The sequence below is a fragment of the Apium graveolens genome, chromosome 4 (assembly GCF_009905375.1).
Source record: "Apium graveolens cultivar Ventura chromosome 4, ASM990537v1, whole genome shotgun sequence".
NCBI lineage: Eukaryota > Viridiplantae > Streptophyta > Magnoliopsida > Apiales > Apiaceae > Apium > Apium graveolens.
The window spans coordinates 67,722,121-67,736,950 of NC_133650.1; the positions used below are offsets into that span (position 1 = coordinate 67,722,121).

A 14,830-nucleotide genomic window follows, 5' to 3' on the forward strand; every position below is an offset into this window, starting at 1 on the left:
CATAGCTTACATCTTCATCTACATCCAATCCATCAGCTGCCCAGTCATTTTCCTGTGTAATGAAAGCCCTTTCCTTTTGCTTGAGCAACTCAAAATATTTTTATTTGTAATCAACAGGCTCAAACTTCTTTTTGCTGGAATCTGACTTTCTACACTCACTGGAAAAAGGCCTTTCCAAGCCACATTTGAAACATTTGAATTTGGATTTATCCACCATGTTTCTACTTGGCTTGGTTGCTCCAAAGTTCTTTTTGAACTTGAGCTTGGAAAATTTTCTGGAAAGGAATGTTAAATGCTCATCAATATCATCCATGTCATCTTGGCTCAAATGATCTTCATTTTCAGCTACCAGCCATTTACCCTTGTTCTCACAGACCTTTGAAGTAGACTCAACAGCTTCTACCTTCATCTCTTTCTCATTCTCTAACTCAGCAACCAGTGCTATGGACCCTCCTTTCTTCCTTCCTTTCTCCATCCTCTCATCTTGCTCTATTTCAAGCTCATAAGTTTTCAGAATGCCATATAGTCTCTCCATGGTAAACTCCTTGTAATCCTGAGAATTTCTCAATGAGACTGTCATTGGTTTCCACTCCTTTGGAAGAGATCTAAGGAACTTGAGGTTAGAGTCTTTTTTCTGATAGACTTTTCCATGCAACTTCAGAGCATTTAGTAGTTTTTGAAATCTAGTAAAAATATCAGTTAGAGACTCACTATTTTCACAATGGAAGTGCTCATATTGCTGAATTAGCAGCTGTATCTTATTCTCCCATACTTGCTCAGTACCATCACAAATAATCTGGATAGTGTCCCAAACCTCCTTGGCTGTTTCCCAGTTAATGATGTTATCAAACATATCACCATCAACTCCATTGAACAATATGTTCATGGCCTTCTTGTCTTTCCTCACTTTCTCAATATCAGGATATAACCATTCATGCCTAGGCATGGGAACAAATGGTTCATTGCCTGTTGCAGCTCTCATTGGTACATGAGGACCTCTCTCTATGCAATCTACATAAGCCTCATCTTGAGAAAGAAGATGTAGATGCATTTTCACCTTCCAGTGGTGATAATTGTCTTTGTCCAGAAAAGGAATTTTAACTCCAACATCCTTCTGGTTCATCTTGCTGTTTGTTATGATCTTTACACTCTTTGTACTTCAAGATCTTGCTCTGATACCAATTATTATTCCCTAACAATACAACAAGAATTATAGAAGGGGGGTTGAATGTAATTCTGGCTTCTTTTTCAAAATTTTAAAAATAGTTCTTAACTCGACAGATATATATGTGTTTTGATTTACAAAGTTCGGAATAAAAGGATTAAATAAATCAAACACAAAATAAAAAAAGCACAAGTCTTTAAAACTTTCTAATGGATTTGAATGTATCCACCAGATATATATATATATATATTTATATATATATATATCGATTTGAGAACTCTGTGAAGCTCAAATTGGCTCACAGCTTCTTTACAATTTGAACAAACAAACTACAGAGAAATTCTTGACAAGTACAGCTTTTTCTATTTCTCTCCTAAAATATGTTTGCTTAGTTATTTGTTCTACTAGCTACACTTGGTTTATATATCACCAAGTTTACATGGTAATAATATAGGATAATAAAACAAAACCTATTAAGTCTAACTCCATGCTGCTTCATTACTCTATTCCAGCATCTTTGAAAATCTTCATACCTTACATGGAAATGGTAATGCTTTTTTGTTCTCAATTTCCTGCTAAACAGGCTGCCACATTCCTTTTGCAAACACCCAATGCATGTGACTGTATTGTCACTGTCAACAGATATTTGAATTGATCATTCGTCGGGTACATGCTTGTTATCCGTCGGGTAGTTTGTTGATCATCTGTCAGGTAGCTATTTGACACTTGACTCCATTTCACTTATGCAAAATTACAAGACATCTCATATTTACAATTTATCAACCCATTTTGCATATCTACTAGTAGTCAACATGACTCATAAGCTCCTACAGAATCTACACAAAGTTGTTTGCAGAAATGTGCTACACTACTTATTATTACATAAGCTACTCACTCGATGGATGTCAAATCATCATCCGTCGGGACTATATTGAATCATCCGTCGGGACTATATATGATCATCCATCGAGTGCTACAAAATTCACTAAGTTAAATCTATTAAGGTGTTTTGTATAATTTATCATCAAGTTCACAACATATTCCTAACACTGTGTGAGGCTTGGAATCGATAAAAGGAGATGCTATGGAAGTGTCCCACCATGGCATGCCTGGTTGGATGATTATAAATTGTTTCTAAAATGGTTTGGGTGCGCAGTCTAGACCTATGCTTGATGCAGCATCAGAGGGAGCCTTGTGGGCTAAAAGCTACAATGAAACTTATGAATTGATCAAACTGATGGCTGCTAATGAATACCAGAATCCTTCTCAGAGGCTAACTCAGGGCAAGGTAGCAGGAATTCTGGAGTTGGATGCCGCAACTGCTATAGCTGCCCAACTTAAAGCGTTGACGATAAAAATAGACTCTTTGGCGAATAATGGAGTTAATCAAATCTCTAGTGTTTGTGAGCTTTGTGCGGGAGCACATGAAACAGAGCAGTGTGCTATTTCTCGCGAATCAACTCAATTTGTGAGCAACTTTCAGAGATCATAGCAACAAGCTCCAGCCACTTATCATCCAAATAACCGCAATCATCTTAACTTCAGTTGGAGTAACAATCAGAATGCGGTGCAACAATCTTATCATCCATACACAGCAAAGCAGTATAACCCTCCTGGTTTTCAGCAACTGCAATATGCCCCTAGACAACAACTTCAACTTCAGCAGGTACCGCAAGCTAATGAAAAATCTGAATTGGAGGAGTTGAGGCTCATGTGCAAGAGCCAAGCTGTGTCTATCAAGACCTTGGAGAATCAAATTGGGAAAATTGCTAATGCATTACTGAATCGTCAACCTGGCACGCTCCCAATCGATACTGAAGTGCCAGGAAAGAAGGAAGCTAAGGAGCATGTTAAGGCAATTATATTGAGGTCTGGTAAGGTGGTGAATCCTGAAAAAGCAAAGACTCCAGAATCTGAAGTTGAGGCTGAAGAAGAAGAAGTGCAGAAGGAAGCAGAAGTGGAACCAATGAAGACTACTGTTGAGCACACTCCTCCTGAGGGTAATACAGGGGGGAAACAAATATATCCTCCACCTCCTTTTCCTAAGAGACTGCAGAAGAAAAAACTGGATAAGCAATTCGAGAAGTTTCTGGAGGTGTTCAAGAAACTTCACATCAACATACCTTTCGCTGAAGCTCTTGAACAAATGCCTAGTTACGCGAAGTTCATGAAAGGTATTCTCTCTAGGAAAGTGAAGCTTGATGACTTAGAGACTGTTGCTCTCATGGAGGAATGCAGTGTTGTGCTGCAACAGAAGTTGCCTCCGAAGCTTAAAGATCCGGGAAGCTTTATTATTCCATGCACCATTAAAAAGGTGTCATTTGACAAGTGTCTATGTGACTTGGGAGCTAGCATCAATCTGATGCCTTTGTCAATCTTCAAGAAGTTGAACTTGCCTGATCCAAAGCCTACTTATATGACTTTGCCGTTGGCCGACCGTTCTATTACATATCCGCGAGGTATTGTGGAGGATGTCTTGGTCAAGGTGGATAAACTCATCTTCCCTGCTGATTTTGTAATTCTTGATTTTGAGGAAGATAAGAAGATTCCCATAATCTTGGGAAGACCTTTCTTGGCTACTGGCCGAACCTTGATAGATGTGCAGAAGGGTGAGCTCACCATGTGAGTGATGGATCAGGATGTAACTTTTAATGTGTTCAATGCCATGAAGCTCCCTACGGAAAATGAGGAGTGCTTAAAAGTGGAGTTGGTTGATTCTGTGGTTACTTCGGAACTTGATCAATTGCTAAAGTCGGATGCCTTAGAGAAGGCCTTGTTGGGGAATTCCGATAGTGAAGATGATGAAGGGGATGAACAGTTGTAATTTCTGAATACTTCTCCCTGGAAGAAGAAGATTGATATGCCTTTTGAATCTCTGGGAATGGAGGAGTTGAACAAAGATCCTAAGCGCCTCAAGCCATCTATTGAGAAAGCTCCTACTCTTGAGCTTAAGCCTCTACCTGAACATTTGAGGTATGTATTTTTAGGTGATACATCTACTTTGCATGTTATTATTGCATCTGACCTTTCAGGTAGCGACAAGGAGAAGCTTTTGAGAATTCATAGAGAATTCAAATCAGCAATTGGCTGGACTATAGCAGATATCAAGGGAATCAGCCTTCTTATTGTATGCATAAAATTTTTCTAGAGGAAGGAAGCAAGCCTACTGTTGAGCAACAGAAAAGGCTAAATCTGATTATGAAAGAGGTGGTGAAGAAGGAAATTCTTAAGTGGTTGGACACAGGGATCATCTATCTTATTTCTGACAGTTCATGGGTGAGCCCAGTTCAATGTGTGCCAAAGAAATGAGGTATCACAGTCGTTGCTAATGAGAAGAATGAGCTTATTCCTACACGAACAGTCACGGGGTGGAGAGTTTGCATGGATTACATGAAGCTGAACAAGGCCACAACAAAAGATCACTTTCCTCTGCCATTTATTGATCAGATGCTTGACAAATTGGATGGGCATGAGTACTACTATCTTCTGGATGGTTATTCTGGTTATAATCAAATCTGCATTGCTCCAGAAGATCAGGAGAAGACTATTTTTACTTGTCCATTTGGTACTTTCGCTTTTCAGAGAGTTTCTTTTGGATTATGTGGAGCACCGGCCACATTTCAGAGATGCATGATGGCTATCTTTTCTGATATGATTGGTCAGAATATGGAGGTGGTCATGGATGATTTCTCTATGTTTGGTGATTCATTTGATGAGTGCTTGCAGAATCTAGGCGACATTCTCAAGAGGTGTTGTTGAGACCAATTTGGTTCTCAATTGAGAGAAATGTTACTTTATAGTACGACAAAGCATTATTTTGGGGCACAAGGTCTCTAGTAAGGGTCTTGAGGTGGACAAAGCCAAAGTGAGGGTCATCGAAAATCTTCCCCCACCAATTTCTGTTAAGGGGGTTCGCAGTTTTCTTGGTCATGCGGGCTTCTACAGGCGTTTCATCAAGGACTTCTCAAAAATTTCTAAACCTTTGTGCAATCTTCTGGAGAAGGATGTCCCATTTATGTTTGATGACGAGTGCGTGACTACTTTTGAGTTCTTAAAGAAGAGTTTAATCACGGCACCTGTCATAACTGCACCTGATTGGAGTGAACCTTTTGAATTGATGTGCGAGGCAAGTGACTATGTAGTTGGAGCAGTTCTTGGGAAGAGAAAGAACAACATATTTCATGTGGTCTACTATGCCAGTAAGACCCTAAATGGTGCTCAACTGAATTATACTACTACGGAGAAGGAACTTTTGGCTATCGTCTACGGTTTTGAGAAATTTTGATCTTATCTGCTTGGGACGAAGGTGATAGTTTTCACGGATCATGCTGTTATTCGATATCTTGTCTCGAAGAAAGACTCGAAGCCTAGATTGATCAGATGGGTTCTTTTGCTTCAAGAATTTGAATTAGAGATCAAGGACAGAAAAGGGACTGGAAATCAAGTCACTGATCATCTCTCGCGTTTAGAGGATCCAATTGCAACTTCACTAGATAAGATATGAATCAATGAGTCTTTTCTTGATGAACAACTGTTTGGAGTGCAAGAGGAAGAACTGTGGTTTACAGACATTGTGAACTACCTTGTTAGTAATATCATACCTCCCGACATATCATACGCTCAAAGGAAGAAGTTTCTGCATGAAGTGAAGTGGTATATGTGGGATAAGCCATTTCTTTTTCGACAAGGAGCTGACCAAATCATCAGGAGATGTATTCCTTACAGCGAAATGGGGGGGAATTTTGCTAGATTGCCACTCAACGGCTTATGGAGGACATTATAGTGAGGAAAAGACAGCAGCTCGTATTCTTCAAGCAGGTTTCTTTTGGCCAACCTTGTTTAAAGATGTTCATCAGTTCATTTTGAAATGTGATCGATGTCAACGTGTGAGTAATATGTCCAAGAGGGATGAGATGCCTCTTAATGTGCTTCTCGAGGTAGAAGTCTTCGATGTTTGGGGAATTGATTTCATGGGGCCATTTGTCTCATCTTGTAACAATCAGTATATCTTGTTGGTAGTTGATTATGTGTCAAAATGGGTTAAAGTTAAGGCGTTGCCAATGAACAATACGAAAGTAATGCTTAATTTTCTTCACAAGCAGATATTCACAAGATTTGGAACTCCAAGAGTCATAATCAGTGATGAGGGGTCGCATTTTTACAATCGCAAGTTCATTGCTATGATACAAAGGTATAATGTGAATCATCGCATTGCTACGGATTATCATCCTCAGACAAATGGTCAAGGTGAGGTATCCAACAGAGAGATCAAGCACATTTTAGAGAAGGTTGTGTGTCCATCAAGGAAAGATTGGTCTTTAAAGCTTGATGAAGTTGTTTGGGTGTATAGAACAACATACAAGACTCCATTAGGAATGTCGCCGTTTCAGTTGGTTTATGGTAAGGGGTGCCATTTTCCGGCGGAGCTAGAGCATAAAGCGTATTGGGCTTCGAAGAAGTTTAATATGGACTTGGATGTAGCTGGAAAGAAGAGGATGCTTTAACTGTATGAGCTCGACGAGTTTCGACTTCAAGCTTATGAAAATAACAAAATGTATAAGGAGAAAGTCAAGAGGTGGCACGATAGGGGTCTAGTTCTCAAATCATTTGTTCCGGGGAAACAAGTTCTTTTATTTAACTCTCGTCTCCGTCTTTTTCCGGAAAAGTTGAAGTCAAGATGGTCAGGGCCATTTGTTGTCAAAAATGTGTTTCCACATGGAGCGGTGGAGATTTTTCAGAATGATCCGGGTTAAGCATTCAAGGTAAATGGTCAGAGGTTGAAGCATTACTATGGTGACACGACAAACCGCGAGGAGGTTAGTGTCGTTTTATTGTTCGTTTGATCTCGCATTTCTACGTCGAGCTAACGACGTAAAACAAGCGCTTTTGGGAGGCAGCCCAAGTTTGTTGTACATTAGTAGGTATAGGAAGCAAGAAGAAAAGAGAAAAACACAAAAAAATCAGAAAAATAGAAAATTTCAGGGCCAACTTCAGAAGCTGAGCGCGCCCGCGCTGATCTAGCGCGTGACTGTGCTGGAATTCCAGAAACCTAGCGTACCCGTGCTGATCTAACGCACGCCCGCGCCGATTTGGCAGAAGATGAGCGCGCCCGTGCTGGTCTAGCGTGCGGTCGCGCTGGGGTCCCGATTCAGAAAAATATAAATAGCATTTTGTGAAGAGAAAATTAGGATTTTTATTAGAAAATTAATTTCCACCCGATTTTTACTCTTCCACATCCCAAATTTCCCTCTCTAAATCAAACCCACTAGTCCCACTATTCCCATAAATAATTCCCACTTCTATTCCATATCTAATTCTCTTCTCACCTCTAATATATACATATACTTATACACAAACTTCTCCACAACTTCACAAATTCTCAAACAAAATTCTCTCTCAAACACTTATCTTTTATTCTCTCTTACTCAATCCCAGTGGCACCCAAGAGACAAAGAACTCAAGTAAGCAACACCAGCACCGATTCTTCGAGTGCGGGTGGTGTGAGGCCGAGGTTTTCAACTCCCGAGGATGAAGCGGAGTACACGAGCCTTCTCTCGAAGCCTATAGCAAAGGAGCGAGATTTTCTGCCATCAGGGAAGGATGGTAAGTTGTTGGAGATGATTCTGGAGATAGGTTGGGTTCCTTTTTGTGAGGCACCCGTTGTTGTGCCCATGAGTGTTGTTCGAGAGTTCTATGCTAATACAAAGGCGGAGAAGAATGGTTTCACTGTGGTTAGGGGAATGACTGTGGAGTATAGTGCTGATGCGATAAGGAGGGTGATTAAGCAGCCCGCGAGGAAGCCCGGTCAGGACACTTGGAACGATAAGACTCCGGAGGAATTTGATCTGGATCTGATTGTTGCTACTTTGTGTGTGCCTGAGATTCATTGGAAGTTCAAGAGGGGCACGACTAATTATTCCACATTCCCTGCCTCATGCATGAACAGGTTTTCACGTGCTTGGAATTCGTTTATTTGTGCTAACATCATACCATCTTCTCATGTGCATGAGATTACGGTGGAGCGTGTCGTCTGTTATGGGGTATTCTTCAGGGGGACTATATGGATTTTGGGATGGTTATTTACCAGGGTATTTTCAGGTTCTTGAGAGGAGGTACTACGGGTTCTATACTCTATGCGTTCATTGTGACGAAGCTTTGTGTGGCAGTTGGTGTTCATTGGCCCGCACATGAGCAGCCGCAGCTTCCCAGTGCTCCTATCAATAGTTCGACGCTGTTGAACCTGACAGAGTGGTATGGTGGGAAGCCCGATCCTAAGGGGCTTGAATATTCTTATGACCATCTGTCAGGTGGAAGGCCAGCTCCTCAGACATATGCTTGTGGCACGGCGCAGGTGAGCAAGGCAGCTTGGAGAGCTGAGTTGGGTGAGGCTGGTCCTTCGGGATCGCAGCAGCAGCAGGAGCAGGAGGAGGCAGGAGAAGATGTTGGAGTTGGTTTGAGCATGACGCAGTATAGGCATCTAGCGAGGAGGATGGATGCGATGCATGACATCCATAGTCGGTTTCCACGTGATCTCACCCAGGCACTAGGGACTGTATTCAGAGCCACAGGTGTTGACATCCAGTGGCCAGTATTTGGTGAGGATTCCGTGTATCCACCTCTAGACACGCCTGACACTCCGCCCGTGAGGGTGATGATCCTGATTCCAAGTAGGTATTCCTGATTCCTTACTATTACCTTCACTAAGGACAGTGAATATTCTAAGTTTGGGGGTAGTATTTGAAGGAATATGTTTTCTGTGAGTCACATATAGTTTGCATATTCATGATAGTTTAATGCCTATAATTGCATATTTTGCCATGTAGTTTTTTTTAATTTTATTTTTGGTAGTTTTTATGATAGTTTGTTCATATAGTTTCATGCATTTGCATTAGAACATGATCCCTTAGATGATTTTTCCGATCGACTTGTGATATTGATGCTAGTGTAGTGATGTCATATTTAGTGATGATAAGTCTTGTCGAATTGATTTGCATGCTAGAGACAATTGTATTTCACTAAGTCTTATAGGTTGCTTGAGTGCTAGATCATGATCATGGTTTGTTTGTTTTTCGAGGTTTAATCTCTTGTTTATATTTAAAATTTAGGATATTCTCTTAATGATAAAATAATATAGATTTTAAAAATTGGAGAAAATTGGATTTCATTGCTAGTTGTTGTATCTAGGTGTCAAATGGCTAGTAGCCGACTCATATTTATATGAGTAGTCTAGGGTTGAGCGAGATGGAGCGAAACGCACTCGTTCAGAAATTTGTGAAAGAAAAAAAGAAGAAAAAAAAGAAGAAAAAAAGGGAAAAAAAGAAAAAAATAATAAGTGTCATGTATAATTGATCACGAGTGGGCTCTTTAGTACTCGAGTTATTAAGTTCTTAGGGGACTTTGTGCCTAGTGACCTAAGGCTTTTATAGTCAGGGATCCTTAACCTAACGCTCGCTACATGGGTACTATTGTATAAATCTTTTGTGGACCTCATTCATTGCACGATCAAATAAGCATACTTGTTATTTTGTTGTGAATAAAATCATGAATCCATATAAAACTCCAGAATAAGAATTGAAGTGTTATAAGTTATTTTGAGTCTAGCTTTTATTCTATTTATAACCTTCGCTTTGATGAGTAGTGACTCATGATTATTGATCTAGCTGTGATAGTATATCTGTAAGCGGTTGCACACACGCACGTCTCTGGTTTGTAGGTTGATTTGTGTGGTTTGATTGATCTTTATGTGAATAACTACATTTGTTGAGATGTTGCTTATTGATTGGTTTAGTTATTCTATTGGGGATCGTTGCATTCATTTAGTTACATTCATGCATTTTTATTTCTTGTTCTTTGAGTCTGTTTATGCTTGAGGACATGCATTGATTCAAGTTTGGGGGTATGTTGAGTGGCATTTATGACACTTTATTACGCTCCGTAAAGCTTTGAATTGGTGTATTTGTACTCAAGTTGTTGGTATTTTTATGTATTTTTGTAGTGTTTTTGCATTGCAGGCATTTTCCAGATAATCAGGTAAATTAGCATGGTTGTAGTGCTAATTTGGTGTTTGGAAGGTATTGGAATAAAGGCTCGTGAAAAGACCGGCTCAAATCAGCAAGAAGAAGAAAACAATTCAGAATTTTATTCAGGAGCACGGCGCGCCCGCGCTGGTCAAGCGCGCGGCCGCTTCCAAATAGCAGAAACTCAGCATGCCCGCGCTAGTCAAGCGCGCGGCCGCGCTAGGTCGGGGTAACATAATTCTATTTCTATTACGATTTTGAGAGTTTGAAGCCCTGGTCAATTCTACAGCATATATATATACATAAATAAAGACGTTTGCATAAGGAGAGACGTAAAAAAGCTAAGGAGAAGGAGCAAAGAAGACGAGAGAGCACAATTCAACCAAGAAGAAGAAGATCTAGTTTATTCTTGTGATTCTTTGTTTAACTTGTAACGTTGGATGCTAGTTTTCTTATTCTTGAACCTTTACTTGTGTTTCGTACTTGGTTTTATTAAGTATAAAGACTACATTTATTATACCATGCTTTCATCGGAACCCGCGTTGATGATGAGTCCGATTATGGGCTAATCGTTATCGTGGGTTTCTAGAGGATTTATTTATAGATTTATTTAGTTGATTTGTTTCGATACCTTAGTGTGTGGTGATTGTATGATAACCTAGTATTGGTTGTGCTTATTCATCTTGTGAGCGTCACAAACTTATAAGATAGGGTGTTAATTCTTAATGAAGTGAAAGTGAATTTAAGGATTTAGAACTTGCCATGCTAGCATAGGTTCATGTGTTATTGTTATACATGATTCGTTGGTAATTTTAACCATCTTACTTGCCCTATATAATTACGATAGATAACTTGAGCATTAAACCATTATATTGTCAAATTCTATAGACATATAGGGTATCAATATAATTGGTGTCTATTCAGCTCCTATGTCTTTTTTGGATGTCTGGTAGTATGGTACTCGTACAACGAAAGTTGGCGTTTATCAGTTTCGTGTTATCTGATTAGTATCATCACCATTACATGATAAGGCTAAGAATGAAAAGGCTATTGAATGAAGTACTTAATGAAGTTAGAATCCCATGTTTGTATTATATATTATTCAACTCTCTTTACTCTCTTTAGTTAATGTTCTCTAGTATAATTCTCATTTATTAATCGTAGTATAATCAAAACCCAATTTGTATTCATCTTAGCATTGAATAATAGCCATATCATTGTTGTATAAGTGTATAAATCACAAAGTTAATCTAAACCAGTCCATGTGGGAATGAACTAGAAATAATTTTGTATTACGTGAGAACGTGTATACTTGCGTGAATCAAGCATGGGTCTAGAAGTAGCACCCAAACCTTTATAGAAGCGGTTAATGATCATCCAGTCAGGCATCCCATGATGTGGGCACTTCCTAAGCATCTCCTTATAGCGATCCCAAGCCTCACATAAAGATTCTCTAGATTGTTGAGCAAATTGAGTAAGTGTGTTTCTGATCGCCGCAGTCTTCGCCATAGTAAAGAATTTAGTTAAGAACTTTTGAGCAAGATCCTCCCATTTGGTGATAGACCTTGGTGGTAGAGAATGTAACCAGCACTTACCTTTATCCCGCAGAGAGAATGGGAAAAGCCTCAATTTAATAGCATCTTCAGAAACTCCATTCAACTTGAAAGTGTCGAAGATCTCGATGAAATCTCTGATGTGCATGTTGGGGTCTTCTGTCGGAGAACCCCCAAACTGAATTGAGTTCTGTATCATCTGAATCGTGCTCGACTTGATCTCAAAGGTATTAGCCGAGATGGCTGGTCAAACAATGCTAGACTGAATATCATTAATCTTCGGTTGAGATAATCCATCAAAGCCTTCAGATGTGCTTCTAGTTCTCCCATTACAATAAGTGCTTCTTCTTCAACTTTCTCCTCGACAAGAACTTCTTCAACAACTTCTTTAGCTACTACAACTTCTTTAGCTACTACAACTTCTTCCTCAGCTTGATCCAGTGTTCTCTTACGAGACCGAGAATATGTATCCATACACGCTCGCTAGAGTACCTGAAACACGACAAGGAAATAAGTAAGTAACAATGTCCGAGTCAATGAACTTTAATGACCACTGATGACAAACACATAAACTAAAAATTATCCCCAAGTTCCCCGGCAGTGGCGCCAAAAACTTGTTCAGGACGTAAACACGCGCTAATATTCATGCAAGTATATGCGATCGCAAGTAATATAGAATTATTTCTAGTTCGTTCCCACAGAGACTGTTTTAGGTTAATTTCAATCAATGCACTTATACAACAATGGTATGGTTATTATCCAATGCTAAGATAATTAACAAATTGATATTGTTTATAATTAAGATTAACTAAGAGATTATACTAAAGAACATTAACTAAGAGATTTAAAAGGATTGATTACTATATGACACGAACATGGGATTCTAATTTCATTACTATTTCATTTAATAGCATCTTTGTTCTTAACCTAGAATGCAATGGTGATGACACTAATCAGATAACATGAAACTGATAAACGCCAACTTTCGTTGTACGAATACCATACTACCAGACATCCATAAAAGAGATAAAAGCTGAATAGATGCCAATTATATTGAGTCCCTATATGTCTATAGAATTGGACAACATAACGGTTTAATGTACAAGTTATCTATCATGATTACATAGGGCAAGTAAGATGGTTAAAATTACCTACGAATTATGTATATCAAATACATGAACATATGCTAGCATGGCAAGTCCTAAACCTCTAAATTCACTTTTGCTTCATTAGAGATTAACCCGCTATCTTATAAGTTCGCGACGCTCATAAGACGAATAAGCACAACCAATATCAGGCTATCATACAATCACCACACACTAAGGAATCGAAACAAATTAACTAAAGAAATCCATAAGTAAATCCGCTAGAACCCCACGATAACGATTAGCCCATAATCGGACTCATCATCAACGTGGGTTCCGATGAAAGCATGGTATAATAAACGTAGTCTTTATACTGAATAAATAATAAAACCAAGTACGTTACACAAGAGTATAGGTCCACAAAATAAGAAAACTAGCATCCAAAATTACAACTTAAAATAAAGAATCACAAGAATAAACTAGATCCTCTTCTCCTTGATTAAATTATGCTATACGGTCTTCTTACGCCTTCTCCTTAAGCTCTGGTACGTTTTGTTATAAAAAACGATCATAAGTTATATTTATATAGTATCCCATGCAGATTGGAAGTCCCGCTGATCAAAATTAGAGTAAAATCAGGATTCTGTGATCCCGACCTGGCGCGGGCGCGTGCTTCACCAATGCGGGCGCGCTACAAATCTGCATCTCGGTGCGGCCGCTCGCTACTACAGTGCGAGCGCGCTGACCTTCTGGAAAATCTTCTTTTTCTTATTTTCTTGGCTGGTTTGATTTGACGATTCATGAGCTTTTATTCAAGACACTATCCTAACACCAATTTAGCATCAAAACAATGCCAAATCACTTGAATCCCTGATATAAGACTGAAATGGAAAAACACTACAAAACACATCAAAAACATAAATAAGTTGAGTACAAACGTTAATTCAAGCTTTAATAGAGCATCCCAAGTGGACATAAATGTCACTTAATAGTATTACCTCATACAGTAGTTCGTTAAGTGAGGAGATATTATTGTGGCTGATATAGTGTTAAAGGATAACCGGGCAGATCCTTTCATGAAGAGTACGTGGAAGCGATAGGAGTCAGACACTTGGTCACATAGTTTTATAGTTGGTAGTGGATTGATTGTAATAAAAATTAATATACTCAAAGAATAACTTGAGTATAAGTGGGAGATTGTTAGGGTTTATACTGAACTATTCGTTTGAAGTATATACTATTATAATAATCATTTTAGAATCTTGAATGCATGTTTTCACATTGTCTGTATATTATATATTGTAGACAATCTATTATCAAATGGGATAGCAGAAGATTAGATTATCAAGTTCCTTATATAATATATTAAAGGTTTACAGTCTAAGTGATGTTAGACAAACCACTGGAAGAGCGGAAGTATTATTTAGAATTAGTATATCTTCACTTTTGAATAATGCTTGTATACTTTGTGTATATTGAACGGGATCAAAATAGTAGAATAATTCTTTCTTTTATTCTGACAATAAAGAAGAACTAAGATTCTATGATATTATTATTGCTTAGGTTCTTAATCCGGATATAGTGATTGACACTTGTATATAATGCACATGCCTTGATTCATACATTAAGTAATTTATTTTAAATTACGAATTTATGTAATGGGCAATGACATTATATACAGAGTGCGATATTGACTATAAAAGGAAACCATGTCCGACAAATATATTCGGGTGATGATGTCCTCTTGCAAGCTCATAAAGATAATTGTGTTTTAGTCCTGCAGGCATATTTATTCTTGCATAATTATAAGGTTAAGTGGATGATTAAGGATAAAAGATATTGATTAAATTAATTATCAGAAATTAATTTAATTAATGGACATGCAATATCTTAAACATGGGGAATTTAATAAGCAAATAATATGAGAGCCGAATTAAATAATTAATTTTCGGAATTAGGAAAAGTAGTGCAAATATTAATTCTTTAGTGGATTGAATTAATATTTAATGA

At 38.5% G+C, this 14,830-nt stretch overlaps 1 non-coding gene across 1 annotated transcript; it reads left to right on the top strand.

Moving 5' to 3' along the window:
- The first annotated feature begins 11,569 nt into the window (after nt 1-11,569).
- LOC141721956 (small nucleolar RNA R71) lies at nt 11,570-11,676 on the top strand. The gene has a single exon (XR_012574995.1). It is a non-coding gene; the product is annotated as a small nucleolar RNA R71 (small nucleolar RNA).
- The last annotated feature ends 3,154 nt before the right edge of the window (nt 11,677-14,830 follow it).